Source organism: Aquarana catesbeiana, linkage group LG02 (assembly GCF_042186555.1).
Source record: "Aquarana catesbeiana isolate 2022-GZ linkage group LG02, ASM4218655v1, whole genome shotgun sequence".
Taxonomy (NCBI): Eukaryota; Metazoa; Chordata; class Amphibia; order Anura; family Ranidae; genus Aquarana; species Aquarana catesbeiana.
Genome location: NC_133325.1, coordinates 767,675,001 through 767,682,723, shown reverse-complemented (window position 1 = coordinate 767,682,723; position 7,723 = coordinate 767,675,001). Strand labels below are relative to the sequence as shown.

At 40.9% G+C, this 7,723-nt stretch overlaps 1 pseudogene; it reads left to right on the top strand.

Moving 5' to 3' along the window:
* LOC141129319 (uncharacterized) overlaps positions 1 to 6,572 on the top strand; it is an 86,956-nt pseudogene extending 80,384 nt beyond the window's left edge.
* Positions 6,573 to 7,723: the final 1,151 nt, after the last annotated feature.

Genomic DNA, 7,723 nt, shown 5'->3' with positions numbered 1-7,723 from the left:
TATCCGTAAATCACATTCACCACCTAGCCCATCGCAACCCATAGAAATAGAAACAGTCCATATTGTACTTTTATCTTGCTTTAATTTCTATAACATGAACTGGGATAGGAAAAGGGGTTTTCTGAGATGCTCTTTTGCTGCTTCATAATCTTTCCTTTGCCTTCTTATGCAAAGACTTAGAACAATGCGGATAATGAAAAGTCACTCTGAATAACTTTTCTTTGGGAAGATTGGAGTAGTCTGGTCTTTGAGAACAATGAAAGCGAATAGCAAAGAGCCACTCTGAATAACTCTTTGCATATAGACTTACTAGAGAATACATAGGCTGTTGTAGTAAAGAGTCACTCTGAATAACTTCTTCACCCATAGACCTTCTTAGAACAATCTGTATCTGTGCTCGGAGCTCTACCGCCGCCTTTTGACCACTACTTCCCATCTGTACAGTACTTCCAAGTTCAGCTAAAGAAAAGATTACTCTGAATAATTCCTCCCGCCTGACTGATTGGAATCCTGGGGTATTGTTGAACCCAAAGTCACAGGCCTTCATCACCTGTCTCACTGACTTGCGTACCAACATCCCTCAGCCTCTATTAGTACTGCTCCCCTGGGCTTTCACTCACTTGATCAACAGTCCATGTGCCACTCACAAACGGCCGATCGCCCAGTCTTCTTCCGCTTAGTTGCTACTTCTTCCCCATGGTTTCTCCATCCCTCCTCTCTGGTCTGGTATGCTCCCCTCCCCGCAGGGGGCGACCAGCGACACCAGCGACTACATGCTGTGCGGTGTCGCCAACTCCTCTCCTCCTGGTCCCCCCCCCTTGCCCGTAGGGGGGGGGGGGGCTCCGCTTTGCTCCCCGAAGAGGGCTCTCTCTCTGATCTCTTCCTCTCTGGAACTCTCTCTCCTACATGTGACCCCAGATTATATGGGAGTCCCGCCTCCTGCCAAACAAATTAATGATTGGCCAGAACTCCACACATGAGCTGCCTGCCACTCAGATCCCAAGTCCAACCTTTCTTCCAGCACCATTTCTACTGAAAGTACAAGGAGGCATCTCTGGGTCCAAGTACAGGTGGCCATACCCTGCACTACACGGACACTCCCAGTTCCCAAAATAAACAAACAGGCCTGAGATAGGAATACAGGCCTGCCTAAATTTACCTGAAACTGTACCCTATCAGTTAAACACAAAAAGCTCACCTACTTGAAAGTAGGTGACCACTACATTATATAATATATATATATATATATATATATATATATATATATATATATATATATATATATATATATATATATATATATATATATATATATACACACATATACATACACACACACACACACACACATGACACCATATATGCTTACGCATACTTATGCCAATTGAGACCAGTTATTCTATACTGTGTTACAAAGCTTAGATCCGGCTCAGGTAGTTTTAAAAAAATAAATAATATGATTCCAGTTAACTGTGATGTAGTTAATACTTTTTCTTTTTCACTTTAGTGGAACATGACTGCAGTGCTGTACATCCCCATGACAGAGCCAACTGCGGACCACCCGGCGTCAGCCCTGGTGAATGCACGAAAGACGGATGTTGCTTCGACAGCAGTGTAGCTGGTGTACCCTGGTGCTTCAAACCCAAAGTGAAGAAAGGTTGGTTGTTCTGCTGCATTGTTTTTAGTTTGTTGCAAAAAAAAAAAAACTAAAATAATCATTCACTCAAACATGTTCAGAGAATTCAGCCTAACCAGAATAAAGGTCTCAATATTTTGTAGATGCTGGGAAATTAAAGTCTCCTCTATCACTCCTGGGTTTCCTGGGTCTGCACATCTACTGTGCCCATTATGAGGAGCTTTTGCCATCCCTGCTGGATTTTTATAGATTTCATACAGTGGTTCCCAACCTCAGTCCTCAGGTATTTCCAACGGGTCATGTTTTCAGGATTTTCTTCACATTTTTAAATCAGGGACAAGGGCTTGGTATTTATGGCAGCTATTTTGTCTAAGCATTTCCCAAAACATGGCCTGTTGGGGGTACCCATTTGCTGACAAGACCTTTTTCTAACACTTATTGTAAGTTTAAATGAGTATTTTTTGCTAGAAACTTACTTACAAACATTGTATATATTTTTAGCACATATCCTAGAGAATAAAATGGTGGCCGCTGCAATATTTTATGTCACGTGGTTTTTGTGCAGCGTTTTTTTTTTTTTCAGAAAATACACTTTAATGAATTAAAAGAAAACAAAACATAATATATACCCCATTTTCTTTGTATAATATGAAAGCTAATGTTACTCCGAGTAAATGTATACCTAACATGTCATGCTTTAAAATTGCGAGCTCGTGGAATAGTGCCAAACTACGGTACTTAAAAATGTCTATAGGCAACGCTTTAAAAATTTCTACAGTTTACTAGTTTAGAGTTACAGAGGAGGTCTGACGTTCGTGGTGATATCTCACATGTGTGGTTTGAATACCGTTTACATATGTGGGCGTGACTTACATATGCGTTCACCACTGCGTGCGAGCACACGGGGACGGGGGGCACTTTAAAAAAATGTATTATTATTATTTATTTTATTCTACTTTTTTAAACTTTTCTTTTATTTTTTTTAAAAATTTTTTAGCACTTTTACTGCTATCGCAATAAATGTAAGCATCCCTTGCGATAGCAATACAGCATGACAGGTCCTCAATAAAGCCGCAAATCTCTCCTCTGCCTTTAAAAGCAAACGAGAAAAAAAAAAAGAGAAAAAAAAAAGCCATGTTTACATGGCCTGAGTATTGGAAGTGAGGTCATGATGTCGATCCAGTACTCCAAGGGCATAGAGATGAGCAGTGGCCATCTTGCCATCGCTTATTTCTATGGTAAGCTACCACTGGTGCTGGATGGATTCCCCCGGCAAAGAAAATACTAGGGTTTTGGCATCTAGCTGCAGCCATAAACACCAGTATTTAACATCAAATTAATTATGTATTTTCCCAGTTAGCCAGTCGGCAAGTGGTTAAAGCGGGGGTCCACCTATCTATCGGGTTTTTTTTTTTTAGTTCATTCACAAACTTTTCTTCTCAGCATTACATACTCACATATTGTGTGTAATATGTCCGCCTGTGTCAGATTTAGTCGGAAAGAATAACTTATATTATTCACTGCAGGCAGTTTCCATCTTCATTGTGGGCATTTGAAGCCCACAAGCATTTATTTCCTGGATGTGGTGAATGCTGTGCTCCCAGCATTCACCGCTCGTTCCCGCACATGCTCAGTGGCATCCTGGGAAGCCTGAGACTAGCTCCCAGGAGTCTGGGAGAGGCTAGAAACACGCCTACTCCCACGGGAGGAGAACCAGGAAGTGCAAAGAAGAATAGAAAAATAAAAGGTAATTACAGGCGATTTATATTTTTTTAAACGGCATGTCAGCATCTAGGCAAGGAAGAGAATACATACAGATATTGTTCAAAATTTGGGTGGAACCCGCTTTAAGAACTGAGGGTGACAACCACTATAATGGAGAAGGTGACAGGAGAAGATGGAACGCACATAAGGTGGGCAAGGACATCCAAATCCCCCAAGTAGACAGGAACAGATTTGGGGTATTATGGCAGGGAGATCTCATTGTTGGAGTATCCTAGACCTACAGGAAGCAATGGATTGACTCAGCTCACTAGGCATCACCTATATCGAAATATCACTGTTGGGTTATATCACTCTTTAAAAAACAGATCATCAGCCTCATCCCCCATCATTTTTTTGTCTTCTGCACAAATCAGATACTCGCCCACCCAGTGGATCCAGCACTGTCCTGCTGAGATCCTCTTCTGTTTTGTCTCTGCTTGGTCCCACATCGCCATGTTTAGGTTGGACGTCATCAATGGGCGCCAGCTTTTCTGGGTTCAGCCAGCCAGCATACCACTTCCTGACGTGCATATCATAGGGGGCAGTGTACGTCATTCGCCTAGGCCCAAAAGAGACAGCACTATTTAAGGATAAGAGGAGAGGAGGGAAGAGGGTGGAAAGGGTGAAGAGCCACCTTAAAGTATCATTCCTAAGAGAACTATGGTGGTTATCATTCTTGTTCTTTCTCTATTTGAAAATACTATCTGCCAGACCCTCATTTACTTCCTTATTCAGTGACACCCTGTGTATCGGTGTCTGACTGGATTTCACGGGCATAGGAAGTGAGGAGTAATCTTCCCAAAGGGCCCTAGACAGAAAAAAAAAGTTCGAACTGTGCTTTATCAAAAAAAAAAGTCAAAGTACAAGGACTATGTGCAAAGTGCAGGTCCCCATTCAATCCAATTTTATATTATCGTAATAGATGGAATTGCGTTCTCAAACAGTGTTTAATAAAGTTCATGTATACAAATTACTGGTATATCGCTTTACATTGTATATCTTCTGTAACAGAGACCATCCAGTGCGCCGTCATGCCCAAACAGAGAGTGAACTGTGGCGACCCCGGCATTGACATGGACAAATGTTACAAGAAGGGCTGTTGCTACGACTCCAGTGACCCCGATGCCGCATGGTGCTTCTACCCAGACATCACAAATGGTAATGTAGTCACAGACCGAAGGGCTGCTGTACTTAAACCACATCACTATCATACATCCAATAAAGGTTATAATAACACAAAGCTGGGAAATACACCCTGATTCATCCCACCATTGAGACCCAGTGTTAAAGCAAAAATTGCTCTGGTTCATAAGGTGTGTACATGTGTGAGAGTTTGCTACAGTGCAAACACATTTTAGACAATTGTGCATTTCCAAATATTTGGACAAAAAGTTTGGGGAAGCCCTTTTTCTCTTTCATGACTGTGTCTCTGTGTACAAATTCAGCTCCATAAAGATAAGGTGTGATGGGTTTAGTGTGGAGGAACAGTGGCCTACACAGAGCTCTGACCTTAACCCTACTGAACACCTTAAAGCCCCATACACACCATTATATTTTCTGCAGATTTTTGTCTTCAGATTTACCAAAACCATGTAGTGCAAGCGCCTGCCTGATTTCATACAAATTGAAACTCTTATGGTTTGACCTCATATTATATGGTTTTGGTAAATCTGAAGACAAAAATCTGCAGAAAATATAATAGTGTGAATGGGGTCTTAGGATGAATTGGAAAACCTATTGAAAGCCAGATCTTCTTATTTAACATCAATACCTGGCCTCAAATGCTATTTTGGATGAATATACACACATGTCCAGACTCCAAAATCTTGTGGAATGTCTTCCCAGAAGAATTATTAATGGGTGTGGGGAGCATATTAATACCCATAGTTTTGGAATGGGATTGCCAAAAGTCCACAAACTTTTGGTCTTATCGTGTATATTATGAAGAGGATATAGCCATATGGAAAATGAAGTACATCCCATGTGAATTGTAGACTTTCAACATATTTGAACAGCCAAACATTAAATCTCAAACCAGTGCCTACCTTTATACACATTTATACTTGAATACGAACACACAAAAAAAAAATGTTTTTTCAATCATTTAATCACAAAGTATCACTAGATGTAATGGTGTACTATGGCAAAAGTAAGTACACCCCTGGCTCAGACGCTAATATTGTCCACCGTAACAGAAATGCCTTCTTGTAGACTTTTTTTAACTGCCAAGCAGTCTTGACCACTTCTCAATGCAGAATTCCTTCTTTGTGGGTTTTCTTGCATGAACTGCCACTTCAAAATCCCTCAACATACAGTTGGTGAGATATTCTTTTTACAGTTACAATGGTAACCAACTCTGGGCTTTGACTCGGGCAGTCCATAACCCTATATATTTTCTTTTTGAACTGTTCCTTGGTGTAGAAGCTAGTGTACCTTGGATCATTATCGTGTTGAAAGATCCATTTCCAGTTTAAATTCAACTTCTTGAAACAGACAACCTCACATTCTCATGAAGCACACTTTTATATGATGCGGAATTCATAGCTGACTGTGAGCTGTCCAGGCCCTGAAGTAGCAAAGCAACCTCAAACCATAACATTTTCACCACCATGCTTCACAGTTGGGGCTTATTGATCTTGAGATGATGAAACCAAACATATCAAGAGCAAAGAGAACAGCAGACTCTAGATGTTTGAGGTTTAATTAAGACAGGTTCTACCTACATACTTCCTAAAGGAGATGTTTAGGCTGCTTAAAAAAATTAACAAACATTCTCACCTCACCTTGGGGGGATGCTGCAGCTGTACCCCGCCGGCTCTAAGCCTGAGAACTGAGCAATCACATGACCGCTGATAGTTAGTTCTCAGTCTTCTCAGAGTGGAGAGCAGTGACTATAGTGACTCTATGTGGTGTACTTGCTTTGACTGTATTTCATGAGGAAGGTTAGTTGCTGTAAATCTGACGATTAATTTTATTTTTCCTGTTTTTCAGTGGTAATCGTGGAGTAAGACGTTCCAGGTCACTCACTGCTGATTCTGTCCATGTTCATTGCACGCCCCGTTCTGTCTGATTGTTCTGTTTCCTGGTATTCAGCAGTGTCTGTTTCTATCTCCTGTAAAAAATTTTTGTTGCTTTCAGAAACAATACATCCATAAAATCACACTGCATCATTGACTTTGTTTATTGTCTCATTTTTACACCTATACATCACATTTAAAGAAGGGACATTCCATCCAGAATTGGCTCTTTAGTTTTGGATGGATGCATGTGGGCTGAATCATTAAGGCCTTCTTAATCCTGAGAATGAATGTCCTGGCAAAACTTGAATGGGAAAGGATAACAGGGAAAGGAGGAACTATAAAAACAAATGAATGTGGTGTACCACACACACACACGTAACCATAACTTATGTGCAATTGCAAGTGAGATTGCACACAAGGGCAATAAATAGAAGATAGTATTTACAGTTTTATGTGTGGCGGACCACCTGAACAAATGAGGAAAAAATGCAATAACAGTAACCTTATATCCTAACTATCTATCTAATATGTACATAATGAAACAACATGGAAACGCATACAGTGCAATATTTACATGAGTAAAAAATAAGTGAAGTTTGTTCACTCTTAGCTGAGAGCAAGAGCAAGTAGTGCAAAAAAAAATTTTTTAACAGTGGTATATCTCAATTTGCATATATACTTTAGCAATGACTATATCTAGACATATCTACAGTTGAAAATGGGCCCCACCCCTTGAGGGTGCCACCCCTTTTCCAAAACAATTCTATGTAATATTTCACTTAGCAACCTATTTAAGAACTTTAGCAAAGCTGAACTTAGGACTCACTCAGGCTGGCACTCTCTCTCCACCTAGTGGCCAGCACATCAAAAACAGTCCTTATGTGACTTTCCAGTCCAGTAGTCTGAATTTCAAGGTGAGAACTTGCCCTTCTTTTGCCACAGCACATTCTAACTACCTACCCCCTTGTCCTTAGAGCCCCAGAGTCCAATGGTCAGTTCACTTAAGATACAACAATGGCAACAGCTTTTCCCAGCAATTTCCCCTTCTTCACAGGGACAACTGGCATGGCTATTCATAGACAACTCTTTAGCCATGTCAGCATGCAAGGGACTGTACTGCTTGAAGAACTGTCCATATTCCTGGTTAACAAAGTCCCCTTGCATGTTAAGTGATCTCAGGCTGCCCTTGACATAGCCAGGAACAGAGATCCAGCCTCCTTACTAATGAAGAAACAAACATGCTGAAATTTCACATCAGATCAGCATGTGACTTTTCAGAGGAAGGCACGCCAACAACTTCAGG